Source organism: Podarcis tiliguerta, assembly GCF_965153285.1.
Source record: "Podarcis tiliguerta genome assembly, chromosome: 14".
Classification (NCBI taxonomy): domain Eukaryota; kingdom Metazoa; phylum Chordata; class Lepidosauria; order Squamata; family Lacertidae; genus Podarcis; species Podarcis tiliguerta.
Window position 1 is genome coordinate 11276460 of NC_139547.1, and position 14808 is coordinate 11291267.

General features: G+C 43.7%; 1 protein-coding gene across 2 annotated transcripts in view; it reads right to left on the reverse strand.

The window, feature by feature from the left end:
* Nucleotides 1-13492, reverse strand: part of MAPK6 (mitogen-activated protein kinase 6) — a 34413-nt gene extending 20921 nt beyond the window's left edge. Inside the window, exon 1 of one of the 2 annotated variants that reach the window (XM_083411996.1) lies at nucleotides 13246-13492. The gene's annotated coding sequence lies outside the window, so the exon portion shown is untranslated. The remainder of the gene's footprint in view (nucleotides 1-13245) is intronic. The other variant, XM_083411997.1, reaches the window with a different exon arrangement.
* Nucleotides 13493-14808: the final 1316 nt, after the last annotated feature.

Here is a 14808-nt window from a genome sequence, read left to right on the forward strand (position 1 = left end):
GTCTGCGTATTGTTTGTGTATTGTTTCAAAAAGTGCAGATGACGTAGGTTTGCCTTTAGATGTGAACTGAAGTGATTTTCTCCTTCATCTCTAATATTCTGTAGGGACACAGGTTCCCCACTCCTAGGCTATCCATTTAACCACTTCACAACAATCAGTATGAACTAAGCTCAAGCTGGCTGAAGAAACTGGCAGAAGTTAGCTGTTTGTACTTAGGGCTCATCCACACTTCCGCTTTCCCCAGGAAAACCCAATCTTTACCACTGAATTGGAGCAAATGTCAATCTGGATTGACATTTTTTCTGATTTAGCACTAAAGAGCAGCTTTTCTGGGGAAAGCGGCAGGACAAAGGCACAACTGCTTGGACCCATACCTGGAAAGCACGGGGCAAGCAGAAAACCACTCAGACCCATGCTTTTTAGGCACGGGACAAGCAAAAGTTTGGACAAGCCCCATGTCTGGTTAAAGGTGCATCTGCTTTAAACAGACAACAGATTTGGTCCAAGACTCATTTGACCCAGGGTGGGGTGAGGGGGTTGATGTTAGGCGGCACCCTGAGCGATTAAAAGACACTTAGAATGGAAACTGACAGGTTTAAGGGTTTTCTTGTGCAACCAGAAGCTTCTTCAAACATAGTTTTTTTCCATGTGACTCACTTTTTCCGTTTCTCCCATGGTGTGTCTGTCTGTTGACCCTGATGCCCCTTTCACCCCTTTCACCTCCTGCATCAACCAGCACCTTCCACCTACTTTCAGCAGCCAGAAACATCATAACCAGACACTGGAGAGATCTGTCAGGAGTAAGCATGGCCCAATGGTACCAAATAGTATGGGAAACAGCCTTACTAGAAAAATTAACCAATAAACTGAAACTGACATGGGGACAAATAGACGCCTTCACCTCAGTATGGCTCCCCTTTATCACATACACAGCCCAACAAGACAATGACAAAAATCCACCAACAACATACAAATCAATATGGCTCACCTGATCCAAAACACCCACCCACCCCACTCACACATGAAAACAAAGACCACCACAGTCAGTGGCGTAGCGTGGGGGGTGCAGGGGGGGCCGGCCGCACCGGGCGCAACATCTGGGGGTTAGGGTTAGGGGGCGCAAATTACTTGCCTTGCCCCGGGTGCTGACAACCCACGCTACGCCACTGACCACAGCCAACCACAAACAACCACACCCTAAGCCAACCCCAACCTCTCTCACCACCAAAGAAACCACAAGTTAATAGCAGAGAACCTGCACAAGCGATGCTGACACAAAACCCCACATATATTAAGTAAAATAGAAACATCGCCACCCGACCCCACCCCCACTCATCTCCCCCCCTCCCCCCTTTTCTTCCTAATGTCTCAACAAATGAAACAGATCTGTAAAAAATGTTACTGGGGGGGGGGGACGAGAGAGACATTGCACATATTTTTGTAAATCAAGAAAACCTTTAATAAAAATACATTTTAAAAAACCAGACCTTCCTTTGCATACTGCTTTCTACATGAATCTCTCTTGAGCATGCAAATTCTCTTACGACATGGTTACTCAGACGCAAGACTCACTGTGTTCCATGTCGCTTACTCAAAAGAAGTTGGCGCACACAAGATTGCAGTTTGGACCTGCCAATGTCCTCTATTTAAAAACTAACAAAACAGTAAAGCAAAAAGATCTCTCAGTGTTAAAGAACTTAGAATACCTTTTCAAAAGTTTGAGCAAAATAGTCTATACCCAGTGCAGTTGTAATCTGATATATGCTTACCTGATAGCTAGTTCCACTAAAATCAGTAGAGCTGACCATTAAGTATTTATTACCTAATTTTCCATGCTACTCTATAACCCAGAGATTGGGAATCTGTCTGTATTCAGGTGTTTTTTTGGACTCCAACTCCCGTCATTCCTGACCTGGGCCAATGGCAGTTGAAATCAATAATAATCTAGAGAGCCACAAGTTTCCCAACCTTATACAGCTAATGCTCTCATACACATACTCAATAGAACATGTCCCAGCCATGTACATTTTGGATGCTGTCAAGTAGTATTACAGTTCCTTTTTCTCCAAAATTTGGTGAATTGCCAGCTTTTATTTTTTACTATTTTTACCCCCACGTGCTCACAGGCTGACAAGGACTAGACTTTTTTCCTTTGCTGGAAGGTTTTTATAGTGCTCCCAGCAATATGTCATAACAACTCTTTGACATAATCTGAATTTTCTTCAGTATCACCTGGGCTTTTTAAGCATTTTATGAATAAACCATTGACTGTGGATCTTTTTACAACGCCTCTTTTTGATGACGCATTTCCTCTTTTTTTGATGATGTACGCAAAAAGTCTCAGCACTACAGGTACCTATGAAAACGATGCCTCTTTTGTCATTTTTAACCTAATGACCCCGGATTCTTGCATAAAACTTAAGCAATTGTATATTTCTCAAGCAGTTTGTTGTAAGGAAAGCAATATCAGTCACTTCTGACCTAAAGGTAAGAGAGCTTTGCGTTCCTTTGCATCTGGTTGCTTATTTTGCATGTTCCATGTCAATTTTCGTATTATAAAATAATACATAGTAGTGTAATCCATAGAAGCAGGGAAGAATTTAACTGCTGATTAATTTGTGCAAGGCTCAACTTTGGCATAAACCGCGTGTTAAATATCTGCCTTTAACTCCACCCATTAAAACAAACCCTTTCGCATTCAGTAACCAAGAGCTAAGGAAAATATTTAAGTTGTAAAGTTTGCCAAGAAGGACTGGTGTTTTGCTAACGTTCTCCAACTGAACCAATCATTAGAATTTGACTGGATACATTCTCTAAAGCCAGCAACCTTCCCCAACCTGTTTTCCTCCAGATGTTCTGAACTATAACTCCCCGTGCTAGCTAGGGCCGATGGGAGTTGTAGTCTTAAAACATTTGGCAGGCAGCAGGGTGGGGAAGGCTAATTTAATCATCTTGGCATTTGGGCAGTGATTAGATCTTTATGCTCTTGTAAGAAGCTAAGGTCAGCCTACATGGTCCCCAATTCTATTTTATCCTCACAACAACCTTGTAAGGTAGGGAAGCCTGACAGAGACTGCTCCAGTCTATCCAGAAGCTTAATGACTGAGTGAGGACCATCTTCTTGGCTTCATACCAACTACAGTGGTACCTCAGGTTACATATGCTTCAGGTTACATACGCTTCAGGTTACAGCCTCCGCTAACCCAGAAATAGTGCTTCAGGTTAAGAACTTTGCTTCAGGATGAGAACAGAAATCGTGCTCTGGCAGCATGGCAGCAGCAGGAGGCCCCATTAGCTAAAGTGGTGCTTCAGGTTAAGAACAGTTTCAGGTTAAGAACGGACCTCTGGAACGAATTAAGTACTTAACCTGAGGTACTACTGTACTAGACCACTGTTTCATGAGAACTAAAACCTCTCTTTCATTCACAAAAAGGAAATTTGCCATGCTACAATTTTTGTCCCAGTAATCTGTCCAAGAAGTTACTCAGTTATTAAAATCCATAATATTTACGGTACATTGATTGTAAAGGTGACTGGACTGTGATTGCACTAGTTGCATGATATCACTGTACAGAGATAATTACTAAAATGGAGAGAGAGATTACTGCTAATGATAAACATACTTAACTGCAGCTATTTATCAACTTTGCTGTAATTTTATAGATGCAATATCTAGTATCCTGGAAGAATGAACATACCTCCTTCTGCTGAACATATACAGTGGTACCTTGGTTTTCGAACGTCTCCGTTGATGAACATTTCAGTTTTCAAATGCCGTAAACCTGGAAGTAAATGCTTTGGTTTCGAACATGACTTGGAAATTGAATATGCCATGGGGCTTCCACTGAGTGCAAGATCCTGAGGCCTACCTGTCGGCTATTGAGTTTCCAGTTTTTGAACGTTTCAGAACTCGAACAGTCTTCCAGAACGGATTATGTTCGAAAACTGAGGTACCAGTGTACAATAAAGGTAAAAGGTAAAGGGACCCCTGGCCATTAAGTTCAGTTGTGACTGACTCTGGGGTTGTGTGCTCATCTCGCTCTATAGGCCGAGGCAGCTGGCGTTTGTCCACAGACAGCTTCCGGGTCATGTGGCCAGCATGACTAAGCCGCTTCTGGCGAACCAGAGCAGCACATGGAAACGCCGTTTACCTTCCCGCTGGAGCAGTACCTATTTATCTACTTGCACTTTGACATGCTTTCGAACTGCTAGGTTGGCAGGAGCAGGGACCGAGCAACGGGAGCTCACCCCGTCGCGGGGATTCGAACCACCGACCTTCTGATCGGCAAGTCCTAGGCTCTGTTGTTTAACCCACAGCGCCACCCACGTCCCTACTCTACAATAAGTTTCAGCTTAATTACTGTCAGTTTGAATTATGTAGAAAGAACCTCTACCAGAAAACTCTTACTTGAAAATCTGACAGATTGCAGTTTACAAGCTAAAAGCTCTGTTCAGGGGAAATAAGCCATTTTGAAATCATCTGGAAATTGGCATTTGGTGCAGGGGTATTGATAGAAATGCAAAAGGCTCAAAGCATAGGCCAGTTAAAAGAGCACATGCTAATTTATATGTATAGATGCATATGGGTTTTTTTTTGCAAATTTCAGAAGAGGAAAACCAGCTCTGGCTATCAGGACTTACTCTGAGCTGTGGGGGCAACAATAGGATTTTCTGGTCCCAGTACAATGAATGTGGTGAATAAGCCACATTCTGGATTAGTTGTTTCTGAGTCATCTTCAAAGGTAGCCCCACACAGAGCGCATTGCAGTAGTCCAAGCGGGAGATAACCAGAGCATTTACCACTCTGGCAAGACACTGTGGAGGCAGGCAGGGTCTCTGCTGGCATACCAGATGGAGCTGGTAGACAGCTGCCCTGGACACAGAATTGACCTGTGCCTCCATGGACAACTGTGAGTCCAAAATGACTCCCAGACTGTGCATTTCGTCCTTTAGGTGCACATTCACCCCATTCAGCACAAAAGATCTGGGGTTCAGACTCCCCAGGCTAGCCCCAAACACCCTAATTCTAGTGTATATGCTAAAGATCACAAACACAAAGGGAACTGCAGAAATGTAATTCCTGCAGGAAGATGCTTCTACTTTACTTCGTCAGTTCATTATGTCCTTACTGTCTGCAGCACTGTACTCTCTTGAAAAAGGCAGTGATAGATTTACCGTATTTTTCGCTCCATAAGGCGCACCTGACCATAGGGCGCACCTAGAATTCCCCCACCTCCCGCAAAAGCCGTGCACTCTTTAATGGGTTTGCGGCTTCTACTGGCTTTTCTACAAGGTGGGGGAATTCCCCCACCTCGTAGAAAAGCCCACAGGAGCCGCACACCCTTTTAGGAGTGCACGGCTCCTGCGGGCTTTTCTACGAGGAGGGAGAAGGGACCGACTGGCCACATCAATCCCTTCTCCCTCCTGGGGAAAAGCCCGCAAGAGCCGTGGGGGCTTTTCCTGCCTGCCTCCCCCCTGCATTCGCTCCATAAGATGCACACACATTTCCCCTTACATTTTAGGAGGGGAAAAGTGCGTCTTATGGAGCAAAAAATACGGTAGTTACTGAAGAAATTCAGGCAGCGGTTACACTTTCAAACATTTCTTCCTGAAGTTATTGCATGAGCTTAAGCCCTGGAGGAAATTCTGGGTTTGTATCTGAAACAGAAATAAATTATCTCTACTTGTTACTACCCAGACAAATGATGAAATCAGAAAGTGCAAGCCAAAATGGTCTCAGGCCTTATATTTGTGCTCTGGGCAGCATAATACATTGCTCAAAGCAATGATGGGGGTGGAGACGCTCTTTCAGGTATACTGGGCCAAGGCCATTTATGGCTTTAAAGGTCAGCACCAACACTTTGAATTGTGCTCAGAAATGTACTGGGAGCCAATGTAGGTCTTTCTATGACTCCCTACAGCAGAATTAGCAAAACAGACTGTACCACTTCAGATTGTAGGTGTAGGCTGTAGAATTTTGATTCTCCCTTAGCAACTGATCATGCCTCCCCGAAAACTTCACTTCCCCTTGTGCTTTGTAAACCTTTGCTTCAGAGATGCCATCCAGTCCATTTGTCATCATAGGTTTTGGACCTGCCTTATCTTGCGCTATGCTGCTATAAGCCGTCAGTAAAACAATCTCCTCTGCCCGTGTGCCTTGAGTGAGAGAAATTTCCATTCCCCTTTTTGCTATCGTATCTCACATTACAGCACTTACTACAGCTTCTTAATTTAAATTACCCTGCATGACGAGGCATTTCTCAAACACTGTCCCTGATTTACAACTTGGCATTCGAATTATATTGCACTGGCAAATGATAATTTCTAAAAAAGCAAAGTGTGGACTTTGATCTGAAATGGTTATGGGCCCATTCCTGGAATTGGTTTACAAGAAGCAAAGTTATAAACATTTGCTGTTTTAAAAAAAGTTATTAAAATATTACTAGGTAGAGTTTACTTTAAACAGTCTTTGCCACTATGGAAGTAAAAGCCTGGCCTATAAAATGCTTTATTCCGGGCAAGTTTTTTTGCACATTCAGAGGGATGAAAACAATTCCTGCATCACCTTGCCCTCACTCTGACTTAGCTTAATTGGTCCTCAGTGATATTGTCACTGAGACTTCCCTCCTACCACACACACACTGTAAACTGCTCTAGAAATATTTATTGAAGGGAGGTATGAAAATTGTAAAATAAGTTCGGTCCCAGCTCCTGCCAACCTAGCAGTTCAAAAGCATGTCAAAGTGCAAGTAGATAAATAGGTACCACTCCAGCGGGAAAGTAAACAGCGTTTCTGTGTGCTGCTCTGGTTCGTCAAAAGCGGCTTAGTCATGCTGGCCACATGACCCGGAAGCTGTACGCCGCCTCCCTCGGCCAATAAAGCAAGACGAGCGCCGCAACCCCAGAGTCGGCCATGACTAGACCTAATGGTCAGGGTTCCCTTTACCTTTACCTTTATGTAATGTTACTGATGACAGCAAAAAGAAATCAGGGTGAAGTAACAAAAAAAAAAAAAAAAAATGGAGGTGAAGTAATAGTCAGTAAATCACCCCAGTTAAATAAGCTGCAAATAAGGTATGAAGGGAGAAATGCAAGTCTGGAAAAAGAGTTCGGACCCCACATGGTCATCAGGTGAACATTCAACGCAATACCTAACTGATGCTCCAGAGCCAACTGTAGGGCAGGTTTGGGATTTTGGAGATAAGGCAGGGTGCTTGAGCTGGTACCTGGATCCCTTCAGGAGAAGGCTGGACATCCTTGAACAGCCATCCCCAACCTTCAGCCCTCCAGATGTTTTGGCCTACAACTCCCATGATCCCTAGCTAACAGGACCAGTGGTCAGGGATGATGGGAATTGTAGTCCAAAACATCTGGAGGGCCAAAGGTTGTGGATGCCTGTCCTAGAAGTTGATGCTGGCTGTTCTCCACTAGCCTTCCTGCAAACTGATGCTCAGCTGATAAAACCACACTTCCCATAGTAGGAGTTCCCACAAAATCACTCCTCTTGCTTTAGCTCTTTTTTTCCTTAACCATACTGAATACCCAGAAGGCGACTCATTCCCATCTGTGGATTACTTTCCTGCAAATGCACTGATGTCATCAATTTCTCTCAAAGTACTTTCCTAGCCTGCCACTGATTCCGACCATTTGAATCTTTCATGGTTGGTGGCTACTGGAATTATGTCACACCCATCAGCCAGAAGTGGGGCGGACGAAGGGGATGCAAAGTTTAGAGATTGGAGCATATTGGAGGGCTTTGAGTGGCAAAAATAAACTTCTGGGACATGCAATATTGTTCTGAGAATTGTGCTTCTTTCACACTAGGTACTTCCTTGGTGCCACAGCATTGCTTAGTGGGAACTGGAATAAAACTGTGGCGCCACAGAGCACTAAACATAGTACAGTGGTACCTCAGGTTACAGATGCTTCAGGTTACAGACACTTCAGGTTACAGACTCCGCTAACCCAGAAATAGTACCTCGGGTGAAGAACTTTGCTTCAGGATGAGAACAGAAATCGTGTGGTGGCAGCACAGTGGCAACAGGAGGCTCCATTAGCTAAAGTGGTGCCTCAGGTTAAGAACAGTTTCAGGTTAAGAACGGACCTCCAGAACGAATTACGGTAAATTCTTAATCCGAGGTATCACTGTACTATGCTCTGTGGCATCCCAGAAGAACGGTATCAACCCAGCATATCAAAGAAGACCAAAGACCCATCTAGTTAAGAACATACAAAGATCCTGGCCTATCTGAGAGCCAGTGTGGTGTAGTGGTTAAGAGCGGTAGTCTCATAACCTGGGGAACCGGGTTCGCGTCTCCGCTCCTCCACATGCAGCTGCTGGGTGACCTTGGGCCAGTCACACTTCTCTGAAGTCTCTCAGCTCCACTCACCTCACAGAGTGTTTGTTGTGGGGGAGGAAGGGAAAGGAGAATGTTAGCCGCTTTGAGACTCCTTAAAGGAAGTGAAAGGCGGAATATCAAATCCAAACTCCTCCTCTTCTTCTTCTTCTTCTTCTTCTTCTTCTTCTTCTTCTTCTTCTTCTTCTATCTAGTGCAGCATCTTCTTCCATACCCTCCAGCACGTCAAAGCAAAAAACCCAGGATGCATGTCTTCCAGGGCCACTTTCATGTGCGGGACTGTGACCTGTGCGAGATTGTGGCCCCAAAAGAGGTGCTTTTCTCATGAGCACGGTGCCCAAATGTGTGCCTTTTGGGGCACCACAAAAGAGTGCTGTCCCCCCAAAAGCACTATTTTGGGGGGTGAGATCATGGTGCTGTGCTCTCGTGAGAGAAAATGGGATGTCTTGGTTTTATTGGGACAGTTAAGGGGGTTATCGTTCTCTCAGTGGCCAACCGGTTTCGTATGAGGAGCCTAGACATGAGCACAACAGCACCCGCTCAGAAGCTGACATTCAGGGTCATATTGCCTCCAGTGATGGAGACAGATCATAGCCATCATGGCTAGTAGGCTTATCCAGTGGCTGACACACATTTTTGTGGCCCTGAAGCTTGAACAGTTATGGGGGCCCCTTCACAACCAGTAATGAGATCTGGGTAACCACTGTAATCTTCTTCTTTGGGGTTGTTCCACAACAGAGCATCACATTTTAGAAAAACAAACAAAAAACTACTACATATCAGATTTTGGTTTAAATTGTTGTACAGTGGTACCTCGGGTTACATATGCTTCCGGTTACATACGCTTCAGGTTACAGACTCCGTTAACCCAGAAATGGTGCTTCAGGTTAAGAACTTTGCTTCAGGATGAGAACAGAAATTGTGCTCTGGCGGCACGGCAGCAGCAGGAGGCCCCATTAGCTAAAGTGGTGCTTCAGGTTAAGAACAGTCTCAGGTTAAGAACGGACCTCCGGAACAAATTAAATACTTAACCCGAGGTACCACTGTACTGGATTATCCCACATGTCAAAGTCACTGGTGTGAATAAAAATTTCCCATGCCTTATAGTTTTTGGGTTGTTCGACTCAAACTGAGTCTCCTAGACCCCAAATTTTTGAGCAATGAAGTCACTTCTGGGGGCCCTCTGGGACTCGGGGCCCCAAAGCTTAAACTTTATTAGTTTCATGGTAGATCCGCTTTATCCTCCAATAATTTGTCTAATTTTGTCTATTTCTCTTTTAAAGTCACAAAAGTTTGTTAAAAGGTTTGTTTACTTTTGTAGATAGTATCAAAGTCAAGGCAAAATGAACCTCATGTATGGATTTTCATCTCTTTCTGCAGATCAAGCCGAGCCTTTGTGAAGAATGGCAAGTTCAAAGCAAGTCTAAAGTAAAAATAAAAATCCACCAGCCTTGTTCACTTAAGAAGCTTTTGTTGTTTGTGGCCATTTGTCTTTTCTGGAGATCTATCTGTTAAGTGTTCCTGACCCTGGAGAAGGTATTTCATCAAATGTGTTAAGTAGAGCAATCCGCTTAGCAGCAGCAGAACATTTTGTGAGAGCTTTAAAATGGGTTACATAAATTTATTTGTAGTTCTAAGTGCAAACTTCTCTTCTGATCACCAGAAAAGATACTGCAGGTTTTTTGTTACAAGGCTGATTTGCAATTTCAGCAGATAATCACCTGACCCGATTTGGGAGTTCAACTTTGAGGATACGCATGCTGAAACACTGACGTCTGAGCTTTCCAAAGTAAAGATTTGTTTTCCTTTTTTTTTTTTAAGTACGTTGATTTTCATCTGGTGCACTGCTGCAACTAAACTTTATTTTCAGTTAAAAAAAAGGAGCAGCAAGTTTCAGAACATGCTCCAGGGTCCTTTGCGGCACTAGCAATGCACAGAGAATGTGCACGGCTTTGACTTCCAGCAGTGGGGTTTTGTAGGCAGCTTCTGCATGCACTGATCATGCTCAGACTGTAAAGGTAAAGGGACCCCTGACCATTAGGTCCAGTCGTGGCCGATTCTGGGGTTGCGGTGCTCATCTTGCTTTATTGGCCGAGGGAGCTGGCCTACAGCTTCCGGGTCATGTGGCCAGCATGACTAAGCCGCTTCTGGCGAACCAGAGCAGCGCACGGAAACGCCGTTTACCTTCACGCCAGAGCGGTACCTATTTATCTACTTGCACTTTGACGTGCTTTCGAACTGCTAGGTTGGCAGGAGCCGGGACCGAGCAACGGAAGCTCACCCCTTCACGGGGATTCGAACCGCTGAACTTTTGATCGGCAAGTCCTAGGCTCTGTGGTTTAACCTACATCACTACCCGCGTCCCACTCAGACTGTAGTTCCCTCTAATAATGAACTTGGGTGCGGAGGGTCAACTGAAATAGAGTCAAAGTGGGGTCAACTGAGAAACTAGAGGGAAGCTATCCGCAGACTCAGGGTAACTTTGAGGTTTTTAAAGCTATGAAAACACTTTAAAAACAAAAACAAAACCCCAAACCCTAATAGGGCAACAAACTGAAGAAAAACCCAGCCCAAATGAGTCACAGAATGTCAAGTACTAGTTGGAAAACTGTGGTGTGTGGGTTTGTATGGAAGGATGGAAGGAAGTACTCTAGACTGGCCAGAACCTTGAACCACAGCGCTCTTATTAAACAGGGAGGACACATTTCAGCATTGTACCACAGGTCCCATTTGTTATCCTGAAGATAAAAGAAATGTCAGTGGAGGAAGGGCAAAAAGAAAAGATTACACCTAACAGGAAGACACAATTGGCACGGGAATGTGTAACATCAGTAGGTACAGCTAGGCCTGAAGGAATGAGAAGATGATCCACACTTGTTATTAAGCAGGTAATTTCAGCAGGAGTATAATGGTTCTCCTCTTTTGCATCTAAACAATGTCTGAACTTTACACTGCAGCCGGTCCTACCATTAGCAGGAGTGCAGCAGCCACCTTAGGCAGCAGATGTTGAAAGGTTGAGAGTGGGTAGAGCTGTGTGAGCTGCATGGTATGCGCTGCACACACCCACCCAAGCTAGCATGCTGTCCTCGGGTGCAGTGAAAGTCTGTTTCATGGATAGGAAGTGGGAGGGCCACCATCTTCTCCTTTGCCTCAGGCAGCAAAATGTCTTGGTCTGGCCCTTATCTAGCCAGAGTCCTAAATAAATCATGCTGAAAACAGGTGCATGACCCAGGAGATCCACGGTTGGATGTTTATCCAGATGTATTGTCTATTTTTGCTTTTATATCCCACCTTTCCTGTCAGGGAGCTCAATATGGCATTCGTGGCACTCTCCCTCTTCATGCTATCCTTGAAACAACCTGTGAGGTAGGTTAGGCTGAGAGATAATGTCTGGCCCAAGGTCACCCAATGAGTTTATTGGCTGACTGGGAATTTGAACCTTGGTCTTCCAGGTCTTAGACCAACACCCTAACCATTGCACCACACTGCACCTAATTTAAAACAGCAACATTAAAGCAGCCAGCGAGGGCTTCCATCATGACTGAATCAGTGGCACCAGGGAAAGGGAGAGTTTCCCAGTTTTCCCAATCAAAACCACCCACTTAATGCAGCTATTTATTGACTCTGCTTTGGGAAGAGGTCAAAGTCAGGTGGAATACAGGTGGAATGAGTTGCAGGGCCAGACTCCCTATAATTTATGGAGTTACAATAAGGTAGAATTAATCAAGGTGGAAATTGTGGGTGGCCAATAACACCAATGCAAGACCTGGGATTTTCAATGAGGAATAACAGATGAAGCAAAAGGGTTAAACACGCACAGAGCTCCCCCCCGCCCCCATTGGCTGTTTAAAAAGAGAGAGATCCAAACAGAGATCTCTTGCATCATATGTTTTGACCTTAAGATCCAACCCCGGAAGAGAGATTATACTGCGTTACTACTTGCATTAAGTACATCCTGATGATGTAAGCTCAGTTTAAATGGGAAGCTTTCAACAGAATGTAATAGCCACATTGTGGTGGGGGCGAGATTAAGAGACACATTAAAACGAAGGCATGCAAATAAAAATAACCAGGGCTGCAATCCTATATGTGCTTACCTGGGAGTAAGTCTCAATGGGTTCAGTGGGGGTTGCATATGTATATATCTCAGTACAATGCACAGGACAGGATTCTGCCCAGAAATCTTTTTTTAAAAAATCTTTTTCAATGTGTTGAAATAATAATAATTATTATTATTTCCCACCCTTCACCATATGATCCTAGGGCAGGTTTCAGCAGTTTATAAATACAATATTAAATTCGGTTTAAAACATGATAATGCTAGATAACATGATATCTCTTTGCATATTGTCTCAGATAAGCAAACTAATTTGGAATAATATGGGATCCTCTCAAGTCTTGCAAGTTCCAGTGCCACAGCACTGAGTGGGCTAATTGCCACAGGAGCGACGAGAGTAATGTCAGATTACATGTCATATGTAATCATATGTAGTAGCTTCCAAATGCATCATGCACATTTTAACATACACAGTTTTTCCTTCATACTTTGACAGGTCTTGGCAATAAAATGCTACTGGCTTGACTTCAGAACACCCCCCCCCCCATTTTATTTCATGAATAAAAGCCCTCAAATAATTAAGCAGTATATCCTTTCCCATTGATATCATGCTAAAGAGACACTGGTGAACTAACTGCCAATTCCCACATGCCAGAAAATGAGTCTTAGAGCTATTTCAGCACACTGGTACATTTGACACATTTCAACAATTCCCTATATAAGTTTAATTTTAGCTGATTTAAGCTTTGCAAGTCATAACAACTATGAACCTCCCACCCAGACAGTTCTTCTTTTGGCTTTTGAAAGAAAAAAGCATGCACGCCTCCTTACCATTATTGCGATTATCCTGCAAGCTCTTGGATTGCATTTCGACTTCCTAGAGTTAAAAAAGAAATGATTTGAACTGGAAGTGAATTTTTAAAGCAGGCACCCTGAGCAAATGAAATCTTCAACCAAAAGATTGCCGGTCAAAAATAGAAGTGATCTAGAAGAGGAGAGGAAAGTTATATTGCTGTGATATGAGCCCTGCTAGTCTACAGCTGTTATACTAGCAGTCATTCATCATAATATTTAAATGAGAGAGGAGGAGCGGCCATTTGACTGTTTAGGTTCCTCCCAGATCTTACACAGAGCAAACTCAAACCAATCCCAAAAAGTGAGTAGAAATCAATCTGAGCAAATCAAAGCTGCAGTTTTCAGAACAGAGCCACAAATAACCAACACGATCCTATATTTCTGTTCAGGGATCCATCCTACTGAGAGGCAGACACAGTGGGCTAAATTAATCCACAGTTATTCATTTCCTCAAACCTTAATTAAATTACATCTAGAATGAATAGGGTGCTTATTGTTGGTCAGTTGAGGTTTGCTTCTTAATTTGCAAGGTTTCTCTGCCACAGGTAATGAAAGAATAAAACCAGCAATTCTTTAAACGCACAAATACACACATGCATGCGCAGCAGTTAAATCAAAGCCATACATTTAATGGAAGATTAAAAACCATAATCCAGGCAAATTAGATCCAGTGTTGAAAATGTTCTAGGCAAACAGAAGAGGTCTTTGGCTGGTGCCCAAATGACATGAGTGACATGCCCTCCATTATGCAACCTGAGGGTTTTGGCCAACTAAGTTGTACTCAGAGTAGACTCACTGAAATTACTCAGTGCTTTTCCCCCTAAAAAAATGTTTAGGGGTACTCTCATTTTCCTACTCATATCGAAATACTGCTCCTCAATGAGGCCAACCTTAGATTCACAAAATGTTTAGGGGTACGTGTCCCCCTGTGTCCCCCCAGAAAAAACACACTGAAATTAATAGCCAACCCTTTGCCTATTCATGCTTACTACAAAATCTCCTATAGAATTCAACAAGACATACTTCCAAGTAGCATGTCTAGCAGAATGGGGCAGTGGGAATAAGATGGCAGATTGCAGTGGGAGGGGAGGCTCTTCCGAGCGCCCCCTCTGGATGAAAGATTTGTTGCAAAACAGAAATGAACACAGTAGGGCTTAACTAGAAAATTTCCCCTAATATGCTTACTTATTTATTTTTTGCATTTATATCCCACTTTTCCTCAAAAGGTGTACGTAGGTCTCCCACTCCCCATTTTATCCTCACAACAAACCTGTGAGGTACAGTGGTACCTCTAGTTACGAAGTTAATTCATTTCGGAGGTCCGTTCTTAACCTGAAACAGTTCTTAACCTGAGGTGTGCTTTTGCTAATGGGGCCTCTTGCTGCCGCTGCGCCGCCAGCACACAATTTCCGTTCTCATCCTGGGGCAAAGTTCTCAACTCTTGGTAACTCTTCCAGGTTAGCGGAGTTTGTAACCTGAAGCATTTGTAATTCAAGGTAGCACTGTACTGTAGGTTAGGTTGTGAGTGTGTGACTGGCT